The 15555-nt window shown below is 37.9% G+C and overlaps 2 pseudogenes; both read right to left on the bottom strand.

The window, feature by feature from the left end:
* Window positions 1-3820: 3820 nt before the first annotated feature.
* LOC140502597 (WW domain-binding protein 2-like) lies at window positions 3821-11708 on the bottom strand (annotated as a pseudogene).
* A 1953-nt stretch (window positions 11709-13661) lies between these two features.
* Window positions 13662-14846, bottom strand: LOC140502598 (interleukin enhancer-binding factor 2 pseudogene; annotated as a pseudogene).
* Window positions 14847-15555: the final 709 nt, after the last annotated feature.

The following is a 15555-nucleotide window of genomic DNA, read 5'->3' on the forward strand; positions in this document are numbered from 1 at the left end:
AAAGGAATTTACAAATAATTTTGAACAACAGAAAAGTAAGGGTCAATAAGTTTTAGTTCATGGTATTACTTCGCAATCTTCCAAATGATATTAATATATTCAGTCAACAAGTCTTTCTTCAGTTACCAAAATGTAGTCACAAATCTGAAGCAGACTCACTATTCATCATGACCTTACTACTCAGCATTTTGGAAAGCAATTCAAAGCAGGCTTACAAATCTTAAATATTTTCTATTTACTATTTCCTCAGATTTCATGATGAGCATACTATATCAACATAATGCTGCCATTACTATCTCTTACAAGGATATTAAATACTTCTATATAAAATAGGATTATTAAATTTATTGCTCAGTTGACTTTGCTGTTAAGCATTAAACTTGTGTTCATTTTTCCAGAGTAGCAGAAAAAAAACACATGTATCAAACACGCTGAAGTATATACTTTTAGAAAAAGGATTTTACTTGAAATAGTACAGATTTATAGTACTATCGATTATGTACTTTACTAAGGGACACATTGTATTAAGGAATGATCTTGGAAATTTCATATGATCATGAAGAGTTTGCCATTTTAGTGGTAAGCAGGTATTATTTTTGTTAGCATTATGATCCCCTTTCTTCTTTGTTTAGGACTTTGAATTTTCTAAATGTATTCTTTCCTAAAATGTCAACTTTTGTGATTCTATAATCTTGAAACGTTTTATCTCCTCTATTGAAGGGGGCAAACTGAGAAATAGGCATCTCTTTGGTGCCTTCCCTCTCCTTTCAGTGATATTCCTTTCTTTGGGAGAATATCTTTCCACTAAACAATTTGAAGACCAAGTTAAGTAACCAAAATCCCACTATGACATATAATTAATAGAATTTTTAAAACAAAGTAGGTTCTTTAGACATATTGACTCCATGAGGGTTTTCTACATTTCTACAGGCCTTGGACGCAGTGGTTGACAGAGCTGTCTTCAATGTCTTAACTAGTTCTTTGTACTCCACAGTGTTTGCTTCATCTACTTCATGGACATTATTCTTATCTGCCCATTCCATCAAGGGAATCTTCACATGTTGGAGGTCAACACCCCTCTATATTACCAACATGTTAGAGGATCATTGGTTACCGTCAACCTATCTTAGCCCATTTGCTAAGATGGCTTCCTGAAGTCACAGGTGAGAGTTGAGTGGCAGGTGGACACCAAAAGTTGATTAGCAGTCCTAAAAAGGGCTCAGAAATCCCTCAGGTCAGAGGTGCTAGTCACACTTGAACACTATTAATTCCTGGAATATAATACATGCAATAGAAGCTTGTAATCCATTTTAGTAGCTGAGGGCCTTGCATATTCACTTCTGTAAGTTATATATGTTTCCCTGGTTGGTCTTTATATTTAATCAATAGCAATCTTTTTAATAACCCATGCTTTGTAATGTTGATAGGGACCTGGTGTTAGTAAATAAGTCCTTTTCCTTTTTAATTTTCATTATTTGCTTTCATGTTCTTGATATTTGTTCCTCCAGATGAATTTTCTCATTTTTTTCTGCTCTCATTTTTCTACCCTGCAACTTTTCTGAATATATTGTTTATATTTTTTCAAGGTTCAACAGGGTCACATTAATATATTAACTGGATTTTTGTTCAAATAAATATGGAGTTTTCTTTTATTTATTTCATTTATATAATGATCTTCTCACACTCTGACCAGTCCAAGAAGAAATCAAAGGAAATTAGTGCATCCAAGGGAAAGTCACCAATCAGGCATGAATCTTAAAAGAAGAGTTGAGAATTGATTCGAGACTGACAACAGCCACCTTCTTACTCGGTACTAAGACAGGCCCTAAGGTTCATGGAACACTTGGCTCCAGATACACCTGATTTCCTCCTAGTTAGGAGCCCTAAGGATGGTGAGATAAGTCATGCAATCTTCAGCTCCAAGCCTAGGCAGCCCCTCTGGGCATAGGATAGAACATCAAGACCTAGTAAAGGCATGAGTTAGGAACACAAGGAGCAAAGCAAAACGATCATTTCTATATTTTCTTCTCAGCTGAACAGTCTTCCCTTTATTCTCCCTCTACTAATCCTAGGCATTGCAGACTAATGATCAAAAACCACAACAAAGTTGTGAGGATATAAAACAAAAGATAGGAGTATGATCAGCTGTGATACCCCAGAAGAGTTGAGAATGGAAAAGATGGGACCCTTGAGGACATGCCATAGCCCAATCTCATGGTCTCACTGAAAATCCAGACCAGACTTCAGAGCTGGAGAGATTAGGGTGGTGGTGGAATGTGGGTAGTGGAACTTTGGGGGATGAGTTCAAGCCACCTTCTCAGCTCTGGGAGAGAGAATTACCTCTGCTGATCTGGGTTGGGAGGAACCACAAGTATAGCCTAAAATGAATTTAAAAATTAGAATGCTGAGTAGGACTTGAGATGCTGATCAGGAACATTCTCATCTTTTATGGAAACCATACCTAAACAGGGGTAAAATGGAAATGGTGACTCAAGTGGAACATCTCATTGATGAAGGTAGAGGAGAGGTGTCAATGAAGCATACTTTGAATACTTGGCAGTTCAGCTCAAGCAAAGACTTCAGTGTGTGGTAACTTATCCTGCCAGGTGATCCTCAGAATCTTCCTAAGACTGTTCAAATGGAAGAGATTCAGTTTCCTAGCATGGCACTGGTAGATTGTCCATGTTTCACAAGTATATAACAATGAGGTCAGCACAATGGCTCTGTAGATCTTCAATGTGGTAATCAGTCTATTATCTCTCTTCTCCCAAACCTTTCTTTGGAGCCTCCCAAACTCTGAGCTAGCTCTGGCAATTCATGCCTCAACCTCATTGTCAATGTGTACATCCTTGGAAAGTATACTACCAAGATAAGTGAACTTATCCACAGCATTCAAAACTTCTCCATTTGTTGGAACTGATGGTTCCATGTATGGATGGTGTGGTGGTAGCTGCTGGAGCACCTGTGTTTTCTTGGTGTTAATTATTAGGCCAAATTTAGCACAGGCAGCAGAGAATTGATCCATACTTTGTTGCATCTCAGCTTCAGAGCCTGTATTGAGTGCATAGTCATCTACAAACAGAAAAATCATGCACCAACACTCCCTCCACTTTGGTCTTGGCTTGTAACCTTTTCAAATTGAAGAACTTCTCATCAGTGTGGTAGTTGACCTTGATGCCATGTTCATTCTCATTGAAAGTATTTGTCAACATGGCTGAAAGCATCATGCTAAACAGCGTGGGAGCAAGCACACAACCTTGTTTCACTCCATTGGTGATTGGGAAGGCATGAGAGCTTTGTCCATTATCCAGAACACAGGCAAACATGCCATCATGAAATTGACATGCAATATTGATGAACTTCTCTGGGCAACAAAATTTTGATATAATTTTCCATAAGCCCTCTGATTCTATTCCAGCTGAGATTTTCAAGGTAGGGCGACCATTGCTCATACAAAAGCTGACTGAAATTTTCCAAGTTATATGGCAAGAGGGGGTTATCCCACAGGAGTTCAAGGGTGCCTCCACTGTCCATTTCTATCATAGTAAAGGGAATGAATTGTCTTGCAACGACCACAGGAGAATCTCTTTCTTAGTCATTGTTGCCAAAATTCTTGGTAGAGTCTTTCTTAACAGGCTGATCCTTCACCTGGAAGATGGAAGCCAGTGTGGCTTCAGAAGGGGTAGAGGAAGAGTCAATATGATGTTTGCTGCCCGTCAACTCCAGGAGAAATGCCAGGAGCAGAACAGTGGTCTGTACACAACGTTTGTAGATCTGACCAAGGTCTTTGACACTGTTAGTCCTGAGAGCTTATGGAAAATTATGTCTTCAGGGGGTAGTACAGAGATGGCGGAGGCTGGTCTGTGGGCATATAGATATTATGGGGAGTGGCAGGGTTGTAATAAACACTGGTAGCAGCTTCAGTAGCTCTTGTTTGATCTGTGGGAGTGGATGGTACATCAGAGCCGTTAACAGATGACTTCATGAGTCCAGGATACAGGGTTGGTAGGGACTGCATGTACCATGATCCCATCCATCATGTGAGGTCCTGGTTTAAAATATGTGGAGGTGGTGCCTAGGCATAGCTTGGAGTGTTTGGGTACATTCCATTGTCAGCTGGCATAGGAAAAGCATAGGTTTCATGGGGCATGTAAGAGTACTCACAAATTCCATTGGGGACTTCACCTCGGGAGGCTTGGGCAGCCACCTGTGGCATTCCCTGTCCATACTCTATAGTGTCCCCTGCTGCAAAGGTCAATATTTATATAGCTGATCCTTCCCAACCACCTTCTACTTCAGCCTTCACTGTTAGTCTAACATAATTTTCACCAAACACAGGTTGCATGATCTCTTAGTGCTTCATTAGGTAAAGCAGCATCATGAATGACTGCATGGAGTCCCTTTCCTGGGACAGAAAAATAACTCTGTAATGAGTCAAAGACAGACTGCCTTTGGTGATTCCTTTGAAGACATCTGTCATGTGATCTATGTCACTGAAAGAGAGCTCTACATGATAGCAGGTCATTAGAATGTTCTCTATGGTGTTGACAATCACTCCGCTCTCCCAGTGGTTTCTGTTGAGTGCTATGGCTGGCACCCTGCTCCAGAGTCTCTCTGAATATATTGTTTCAATAACTTTTTACTTGACTTTCTAGCCTTTCTACGTATGCCAAATGTTGAACTACAAAAAGTAAAAGTTCATTTCTTCTTTATGTGTTTTAATTATTTTGTAGCACTGCATTGAGTAACTAATGGTGATAAGTATTCTTTACCTCTAAATCTTTGTGGGAAAGGTATTAAAAATTCTCTCCATTACATGAAATGCAAAATCTTTATTTTAGATAAAAACAGAACTTATGTAAAAACTTACTGAAAACCTGTTCATCCAACATTAATAAAAACATACTTCTTTTAATTGTAGTCTATTATTTTTGTATTTTTCCTTCTATTAACCCCATGGCAAATATCTAATTATAACTCATTTGCTAGTACTATATTTAATATTTTATTTTTATATATCCATTATATATATACGTATATGTCCATAATTTTATGTTCTTCCTTACATCACCATGATTTAGGTATCAATGTCATATTCATGAGATAATCAGTTTGGAAAATCCATTTCTTTTCCTTTATTTAGAACAGTTTATATCATATTTTAATGAATAAATCTTTTAATCTGTGATAGATTTAACTTGCAAAGCTATCTGGTCCTGAAGAGTTCTCTCCTCCCTCCCCATTGTGAGTTCATATATGCCATAATATTTTATTACTGGGTTACTTAAACAATTTTCATCTTCTTTCAATCAGAAAATTTTATGAGATTTGACTTATCTATTTTGATGTCTTACAGGTGGACAAAGTAATTTTTAATACTCTCCTTTTGTTTTCTTTTTTTATATAAAAACACTGATAGTTTCCTCTTGTGGTGATAATATATTTGTTTCCTATTAAAGATTGTTATTGCTATTGTTCCCTTCTTCTTTAATTCAGTGTCTTTTCCCTCAGATTAACTTTTTAAATCTATTTTAATGCCTCCGTGCTCCCATGTGCTTTCTTCTGGTCTCTGTCTCTCTGTCTCTCAGTCTCTCTGTCTCTCTGCCTCTCTGTCATCCATTGAAAATTCTGTTTTTATTTTCCCAACAACCTCTTGGTTTTAAGAGCTTTTCTTCTTTTTGTACCACTTTTTCTTTCTTTCTCTTTTTTTAAATAAAATTTCACCATAGTCATGTTGAATAGAAGAATTAAAATGAATGGGAGAAACCATAAAACAAAACACAGAACAAAAGAAAATGATCTGTTTCATTCTGCAATCCAATTCCATAGTTTTTTTCAGTGGATGTGGAAGGTGTTTTGCCTCAAAAATCAATTGGGAATTTTTTAGATCCTTGTATTGCTATGAAGAACTAAGTCTAGCAGAAAAATTCTTTGCACTCTCTGGTTGTTGCTGTGTACAAAATTCTCCTGGTTCTGCTCCTTTCACTCAGCATCAGTTCATATAAGTCTTTCCAGGCCTCTCTGAAGTCTTCCTGTTCATTATTTCTTATAGCACCCTAGTATTCCATTACATTCATATACCACTACTGGTTCAACCATTCCCCAATTGATGACCATCCCCTTGATTTCCAGTTTTTGATCAACACAAAGAGAGCTGCTATAAATATTGTTGTACATGTGGGACCCTTTCCCATTTTTATGATCTCTTGGGGGTACAGTCATAGAAGCTATATTGCTGGGCCAAAGGGTATGCACATTTTTGTAGCCTTTTGGGCATAGTTCCAAATTCATCTGAGGAATGGTTGCATCAGCTCACATCTCCATCAACAATGAATTAGTGTTCCAACTCTCCCACATCTTCTCCAACATTTATCATCTTCCTGTTTTGTCATGCTAGTCAATCTGATAGTTGTGATGTGTGTACCTCTATTCTTAAGAGAATTTCTTTGTATTATATTATTCATCAGTTCTCTTCCCTGTGTGTATTCTGAACTTTTATACTTAAATAATGAACTGTATATCCTATGCTAGAAACTGTGCTAAATATTAGCGCTTTAGTAAAGAGGGAAAGGAGGAAAGAAGGAAAGAAAGACTAAAAAAGGTGAAAGAAAAGGAAGAAGGAAGGAAAGAAGGTGGGGAAGAGGAAGGGAGGGAAGGAGGAAAAAGGGCAAGAATTCTATCTCTCAAACTTGAATTCTCTTGAGGTTGCCATAGAAATAATAAAAATTAATATTAATGTATATGTAAATTAATATCGATAAGAAAACCGAATAAATAGTTTAGTGAGATACAGCATTAGTAGTTATGATAAAAGGAAATTTTTCATTTTAAAAGTAGTGCGTTAGCAAATTTGTGAAGAGAATCTATGAAATGGAGATGAGGAATTAGACTATCCTAGTCATAAGAGACTACCATGGCAAATTCCTGAAGATAAGAAATAGTGTTGTGTAAAGAAACAATAATTCACTTAGGCTAGAGAGCCAAGAGGAGAGTGATATGTGAGTCTAAAAAGGTAGTTTGGCAGCAAATTATGAATGGCTTTAAATACAAAATAGAGAGTAAAAATTGTATACCAGAGACAATAAGGAACCATTGGACTTACTGAGTTGCGTCTTGAGATGGTTAAACCTGAATTGGAGGAATATCTTTTTATCAGCTGGTAAAGGATGAATTAAAGACCTGAGATATGGAGATCAATAGTCATTGCAGTAGTCCAGGTGAGTGGTGAAAAGGACAACATGAGGTTTTAGCTGAGTGAGTAGTGACAAGATGGATGGAAGAGATCATGTGGGGACAAAAATGCCATTATTAAAAGTTTCATTTCCTATGTGAGATTATAGAAAATTAAGAACTGAGGAAAATTCCAAAGTCACAAATCTGGGAACCTGAGAAACTCATGGTACCTTAGACAGTAATAGGCAAGTAGTGAATAAGAAAAGTGATAAGTTTATAAAAGATAACAAGTAACGTTACTGATGTGCAGAGTATGAGACATGTCTGTGACACCCAATTTAATTTGTACTTTTGATGGTGGTACTGTGGTACTAGAGATCAGAAGAAAGGCTAGGCAAGATATATTGAGTCATATGCATAAAGATGATGATTAAATTCCCATGAGGGGTTGATGCCACCAAGTAAGAAATTCTGAAAAGGTAAGAAAAGAGGGCCTAGGACAAAGGTTTGTGGTATGCAAGTTATGTGGGGCCAATGATCTAGCACAGGTCACTAAGAAGGAGCAATCAGACAAATAGAGAGACATGGGAAAATAATAACAAAAACCAAGACACCAGATAGTATTCAAGAGGATACAGAGGTCAACTGTATCAAGTGACACAGAGAAGCCAAGGATGTTCAGGTCTGAGAAAATATAATCATCGAGTTGTTCAAAGAGCTCTGGTTCATGTTAATTACTAAGTGAAATCCATAAGCTAAGAGCCATCACTGTTATCCGCTCCTCTAGACCAAATCCATCCATTTGATCACAGTCATACAAACTCCACATTTCTACTTTGCCTCTGCAAAAATTTTACGCTTATTTTGTAGACCTTTAGGTAAATGATCATAGGCTTCTACAAGATTTCATGAGACATTTCAAATATGTTTATTAGTTGTTTTGTTGTTTATGTCCCTTGTGACAATGAGGCCAAACTAAAATATATAACTGTGTGCTATAATATACATACATTGTGTCTTTAGTCCTCTCATAACCATATTACTGTTACTGATGTAATCTTCAAATTAAATTTCATTCAAATTAAATTGATAGGGACATTCAAAATCCTTGATTTCTTGGAGAGCTGTCCAAGGTAAGTAATATATACATATATCTTCCATTGTAAATATTAATGAAACAACTAAAATAATTAATTTTCTATTTTAAAAGTCAAACGGGGCCCAGCCCAGCCCAGACCTGCTGCGGCCACAGCACCAAGAGAAAAAGACCCAAGCAGGCTTCAGGGACGGGATCTCCAGCAGCTGCACAAGTTCCTCTGCCCACAGGTGATGGGGGTCCGTGAGAGAGTCTCTTTGGCAAGTCGAGAGGGGAGTGGGGTGCCCCCATGATTTGGGACCCCCCGGGAGGTAGAAGCTGAGAGGCAGTTGCAGACAGGGCCTCCCCAAGCAGGCGGGAGCCTGTATCCATTGTGGAAGGTCTGTGCATAAACCCCCTGAGGGAACTGAGCCTCAGAGGCGGCCCTGCCCCACCTGACCTCCTGAACTTAATTCTCACACTGAATAGCAGCCCTGCCCCCGCCAAAAGCCCTAAGGCTGGAAGCAGCATTTGAATCTCAGTCCCCAAACACTGGCTGGGAGGACCAGGAGGCGAGGTGGGTGTGAGGAGAATATTCAGAGGTCAAGTCACTGGCTGGGGAAAATGCCCAGAAAAGGGAAAAGAAATAAGACTATTGAAGGATACTTTCTTGGAGAACAGACATTTCCTCCCTTCCTTTCTGATGCGGAAGAAGAATGCTTACCATCAGGCAAAGACACAGAAATCAAGGATTCTGTGTTCCAGCCCACCCAATGGGCTCAGGCCATGGAAGAGCTCAAAAAGAATTTTGAAAATCAAGTTAGAGAGGTGGAGGAAAAACTGGGAAGAGAAATGAGAGGGATGAAAGAAAAGCATGAAAAGCAGATCAGCTCCCTGCTAAAGGAGAACCAAAAAAATGTTGAAGAAATTAACACCTTGAAAACTAGCCTAACTCAATTGGCAAAAGAGGTTCAAAAAGCCAATGAGGAGAAGAATGCTTTCAAAAGCAGAATTAGCCAAATGGAAAAGGAGATTCAAAAGCTCACTGACGAAAATAGTTCTTTCAAAACTAGAATGGCACAGATGGACGCTAAGGATTTTATGAGAAAGACAGATATCACAGAACATAGCGAGAAGATTGGAAAAATGGAAGATAATGTGAAATATCTTATTGGAAAAACAACTGACCTGGAAAATAGATTCAGGAGAGACAATTTAAAAATTTTGGGACTACCTGAAAACCATGATCAAAAGAAGAGCCTAGACATCATCTTCCATGAAATTATCAAGGAAAACTGCCCTGAGATTCTAGAACCAGAGGGCAAAATAAATATTCAAGGAATCCACAGAACACTGCATGAAAGAGATCCAAAAAGAGAAACTCTTAGGAACATTGTGGCCAAATTCCAGAATTCCCAGGTGAAAGAGAAAATATTGCAAGCAGCTAGAAAGAAACAATTCAAGTATTGTGGAAATACAATCAGGATAACACAAGATCTAGCACCCTCTACATTAAGGGATCGAAGGGAATGGAAGAGGATATTCCAGAAGTCAAAGGAACTAGGACTAAAACCAAGAATCACCTACCCAGCAAAACTGAGTATAATACTTCAAGAGGAAAAATGGTCTTTCAATGAAATAGAGGATTTTCAAATTTTCTTGATGAAAAGACCAGAGCTGAAAAGAAAATTTGACTTTCTAACACAAGAATGAAGAGAAGCATGAAAAGGTGAACAGCAAAGAGAAGTCATAAGGGACTTACTAAAGTTGAACTGTTTACATTCCTACATGGAAAGACAATATTTGTAACTCTTGAAACATTTCAGTATCTGGGTACTGGGTGGGAGTACACACACGCACACATACATAGAGACAGAGTGCACAGAGTGAATTGAAGAGGATGGAATCATATCCTAAAAAAAAAAAAAAAATGAAATCAAGCAGTGAGAGAGAAATATTGGGAGGAGAAAGGGAGAAATTGAATGGGGCAAATTATCTCTCATAAAAGAGGCAAGCAAAAGACTTATTAGTGGAGGGATAAAGAGGGGAGGTGAGAGAAAAACATGAGGTCTACTCTCATCACATTCCACTAAAGGAAAGAATAAAATGCACACTCATTTTGATAGGAAAACCTATCTCACAATACAGGAGAGTGGGGGACAAGGGCACAAGCAGGGTGGGGGGGAGGATAGAGGGAAGGGCATGGGGAGGAGAATGCAATCTGAGGTCGACACTCATGGGGAGGGAAAGCATCACAAGAGAATAGAAGTAATAGGGGACAGGATAGGATGGAGGGAAATATAGTTAGTCCTATACAACACAAATAGTATGGAAATCATTTGCAAAACTACACAGATTTGGCCTATATTGAATTGCTTGTCTTCCAAAGGGAAGGGGTGGAGAGGGAGGGAGCTAAAGAAGTTGGAACTCAAAGTGTTAGGATCAACTGTAATGTTCTTATCACTAGGAAATAAGAAATACAGGTTAAGTGGTAAAGAAAGCTATCTGGCCCTACAGGACAAAAGAGAAGACAGAGACAAGGGCAGAGAGGGAGGATAGAAGAGAGAGCAGATTGGTCACAGGGGCTATTAGAATGCTTAGGTTTGGGGGGGGGAGGGGATAGAAAGGGAGAAAATTTGTAACCCAAAATGTTGTGAAAATAAATGTTAAAAGTTAAATTAAAAAAATAAATAAATAAATAAATAAATAAATAAAATAAAAAAAATAAATAAAAGTCAAATGGGATGGTATGCACTATTTTCCTTATTTTTTTCTATTCCAAACTGAATTGTAATATATCATTAATCTTAGAAATACAATAAAGTGTTGTAAATGTTTGACCTTTTCACAGTTTAGTCAATAAGAGTCTCCAGGGTGCTCAGTTGGAGCCCAGGATAAATGTACCACAGCAGTACTGAGAAGAGTAGATTCTCTTATATTCAACCAGTAACAAATGCCCTTCGGTGTTTTACAGGTGCAGAAAATGTCAGATAAATGTTAGAAATGTTAGTATCAGAGGATTATCTTTTTCTATACAATATTTTTATGTGAACACAATTTCCTTGAAGGAAAATCCCCATTTTACCATCCAGTGAAACTATTCATCAACAAAACAACATCTTGTACCTTGCAAAATTGAAAGTAGTTCTTGCTGTGCTGGTAATCAGGTGCTGATAGTTATCTATAACAGAATTACTTGATACTCTGATGAAAAGTAAAAGAGAAATGGATGAATCTTATTTTGATACAACAGAAGGCATTTTATTATTTCAGTATAGGATAGAATGTAATTCTTACTTATTTTTATTTTTGTTTCCAAAAACTTGTAGATTGACAGCTTCAGTTTTGATTCTAAGCATATGTGTGCTAGGATGATTTAGCAAAAGTTCTGATGATATTTGAATTCCTGAATAATCCTACCTGAGTTTGTAACATACCGGCCATATTCATTCATAATCATCACAACTATATACTTACTGAATGCTTACTATTTTCCTGATGCAGAAATGGGAGCAGGTTTGAATTTTTGCTGATATTACAAAGTTCTGTATGGAAATTGGTAGCAATGAATTCAGAAAAGTGGGAAATAAATTTGATGCATTTTCCAGTTATTTTTGTGTCATTAGAGAGTGTAAGCAGATATGAAATGAAGAAGGATGATTATCTGCTCTTTCTTTTTTCACTCTTATCAGCTTAAGGAAGTAAACACAAGAGAGATGAGAACTTCGAGTTTAGTTGTGGAAGCAATCATTTAATTTCAGTAGTTGTGGTCTTTAGTTTTATCAAATACTAGTCTAGTAGGTTACTTTGTTTTACACATTATCTACCTAATCTGCTCCACTAATTAACTTGTCCGTTTTTGATAGATAACATGTGAACAAAACTCTAAACTAGAAAAAAAAAACTTTTATGGAACATAAAATCTCTTCATCCTTAATTTATTCATCACTGAAAGTCACTTGATTTGGGGGTACAAAACATGATATTTCAGACTTATCTGGGAAACTTTCTCCAATCTATACTTCAAGATCACTCAGGATAGTGTGGAATATGTGGGAACAGAAATAGCCTTGTTTGATGATCCCTTAGTTATAAACATTGCAAAATATAAAATGTATGTTTGCCAAGACTATTTGCCAGGTTGAGAGAGGAAACAACATGTAGAATCAAAAGGAGAAAAAAGAAAAAGAAAATCCCTATTACATAGGTAGATAGATAGATAGATAGATAGATAGATAGATAGATAGATAGATAGATAGATAGATAGATACATGGAAAGATGGAAGAGGATGGATGGAGGGAGAGATTGAGAGAGTGGTAGAAGAAATCAATTCACACATTCTATATTTTAAGTCTTTCATCTCTCCATTCAAAGGTGCTAAGCATGTGTCATCATCAGACCTCTAGAAAGATGTTTCATTTATCATTATACTAACTAGAAAACAAAATTCTTTTATTTTTTGTCTTTCCAGTAGTATAGTTATTGTATGCAAAAATGTTCTGTAAGTTCTTTGATTTGATGCTGCTTCATTTCACATAAATGTTGTCAGGGTTTTCTAAAATCACGTCTTTCATTATTTCCTACAACGTAATAGCATCCTGTCATGTTTTTATACCACACATACACACACACACACACACACACACACAGACATATATCAAAACCTGTCTCAAGTGATGGGTCCTCCCTTCATTTTCATTTCATTTCCAATGTTAAAAATAATAATTTTCTTTATAACTAATCCTGCCTTAATCTACCCTCAAATTCAAATTTATGTTTCCCCTTTCTCTTTTACCCTGCTGAGTGAAATGAGTTCGTCTATCCAAATGTGTATGTATGTAATTTTGTCTCTTTTTACTAGTCCTGACAAGACTTACTCTTGAATCTTTGTTTTTATAGATATCTACTTGTGCATCCTGATTATGTGAGATAATTACCCCCATCCTTCCATTTTTCCTTCCCACAGTATTTTTCCTTTCCTTTGTTTCATTCTTCTTTTAAGATCATCATGAGGTAACTGAACCATTCATCAGTCTTCTGTGAGATGAGACTCAATCTATTTTTTTAGAAGGAAACACTTCTAACAGCTTCTAAATTAAAAAAAAAATACTTTTAAGACACTAACAGTTCACAATAATTTCAACCAAAGAAATTCTGGAAGACTTTGGTTTGGTCTTAATAGAGTTTCCAGAGCTGGTTGTTCTGTGGAAGGATTAGGGTTATGTATAAATCTATAAAAGAACAAAGTGCAGGAAGGCTGGTACCTTCCCTTTGTGGCACAGGCCACAAACGTGAGATGCCTGTAGCTGAGTCAAGGGATCATCAAATCCCCTACAAGATAATGCCTCCCTCTCCATAGCTTCCAAAGGGTTATTTTCTCTTCCCATGATCCCCTCACTCTCACACATGTCTCTACCCAGGCTTCACAAAGGATTCCTTGTTTCCTTTGGCAACAAGAAAGAACCACTCTCTTGGGTCTTCTTCTTCTCCTTGAAGTGGTTCCTCTGCACTCTCCTCTTCTTCATCACTTTCCTTCTTTCTGGAAGCTTTTCATAAGACTTTTCAGAAGGTGTCACTATCACCTCATCCCATGTAGACATGTCTGAGGCAAGATAACTGGCATCATCCTCCTGGCCAAAGATCTTCCTACATCCTCCATGTGACAAGATCCCAACTAATATCTGAGCTGTACAGCTTTCCAGGGTCATGACTGTGTGTACTCAGAAGTTACCACTTTCACAGGGGTCAGTAATCCCTACTGAACCAGGAAGAAACAATCCAGCACCCGGAATCTGAAGGTATCTCCTGTAAGCCACATTGAGGACCAGGGGTTGCCTGGTAGGGTTCTTCATCACAGCATAGTGGCCCAAAAAGTCAAGGGTCCAGGGAGTGAGAGGTTCAAAGCCAGGGAACCCAATCTTCAAGTTCTTCAGTAAAAGGATGAGAGCTTTCACCATAGACTGAGAAGCATTCTCTTCAAACCAACGAGCATGCCAAATGGTCGCCAAAGCACTGCAGAAACTTGATGTCCAAATGTAGTTTTGGGTCCAGCTTTCAAAGATTAGGTGGCACTGTTGTAATGAGAATCTTCACTGTGGTGTCAGCAGAGCTGATCTCAAAGCCAGTTTCGTTGGTCAGCATAGTCAAAACTTCTGCAGCATCCTGTGCTCTAAGACTTTCCACCACTTTGTTCCCCAAGGCCACAACAGCTTCTAATGTTGGCAGGATTTTCAGGATCCCTACCAGATCAGCCACATTATGCCTTGTGGTCATTGTCCCTTTCTTGTAAGATCCTACCTGCTAGACCTCTTCAATTTACACCTCAAAGGTTCCTGGAGCTACAATCAGGTTGCCGATCACATTGTTACCAGAGAAAGGATGGATGCCTGTTCCACAGAGTTGGCAGCAAGGTCCTGATTCCTCTAGCAATGCCTCACTGAAAGTGGTTTCATTAGGTGCAGGTCTGACTTGAGGGAATGCCATTTCACACACATAGAGATCAAATGGAATGTGTGGCATGAATGGCCTGAGCCCTCCTCCTTGTCCTCCCCTGGAGTAAAAGCGCCCTCCACAATCATGGCCTCTGTCACCCCTCATGATCCCGCAGTCTTGAACAGTGGAGGCCGTGCCAACTGCCCCTTCCTCTCAAGACATCATCTTTAAGCTCTGATGATTATTTAGTTCATCTGAGGGACGTGTATCATCTCCCCATATTTGAATGTAGGTGTGATATTCTTGTTTAGACCTTATTATCACTTATGTTTATCTTTACACATTTCTCTTAACTCTTATGTATGAACTTCAAAATTCTGTAATGTTGAATGTTTTCATCAGGAATACATGCACATTCCTAACTAATCTCCATCCCAACTGTGGATCCACGGTGTATGCAGGTATCTCTGTCTCTATATACTAACCTGGGCTGGAAGAAATTTCAATGCTTCTTGTTCTTGCATTTCCTGATTAGGATTTGGTCTGGTACATTTTGGGGGAACTCATGGTTATTTTTCCTATTACTCTGCTATTTGGGCAACACTTCCATAAGATCATTTCTATATGAGTATTTGGGGCCAGGAAACATATGAAGACAAAGTTCTAGAAAAAGCAGTTTTACTATTCTCTTGATGACAGCATAACACTGTCCAATTACAAAGGGCTCAACATTTTCCTTTGTAGTAACTGATTGAACTTATACATCTCAACCTTCCCTGGGCAGTACACCGATAATAATGATGCCTTTCATTTTTAAAATATATTTCATATACTTCCAAATACAATGACTCATTACAAGAAAGCAATAAGAAAC

Source organism: Notamacropus eugenii, chromosome 4 (genome assembly GCF_028372415.1).
Source record: "Notamacropus eugenii isolate mMacEug1 chromosome 4, mMacEug1.pri_v2, whole genome shotgun sequence".
NCBI lineage: Eukaryota > Metazoa > Chordata > Mammalia > Diprotodontia > Macropodidae > Notamacropus > Notamacropus eugenii.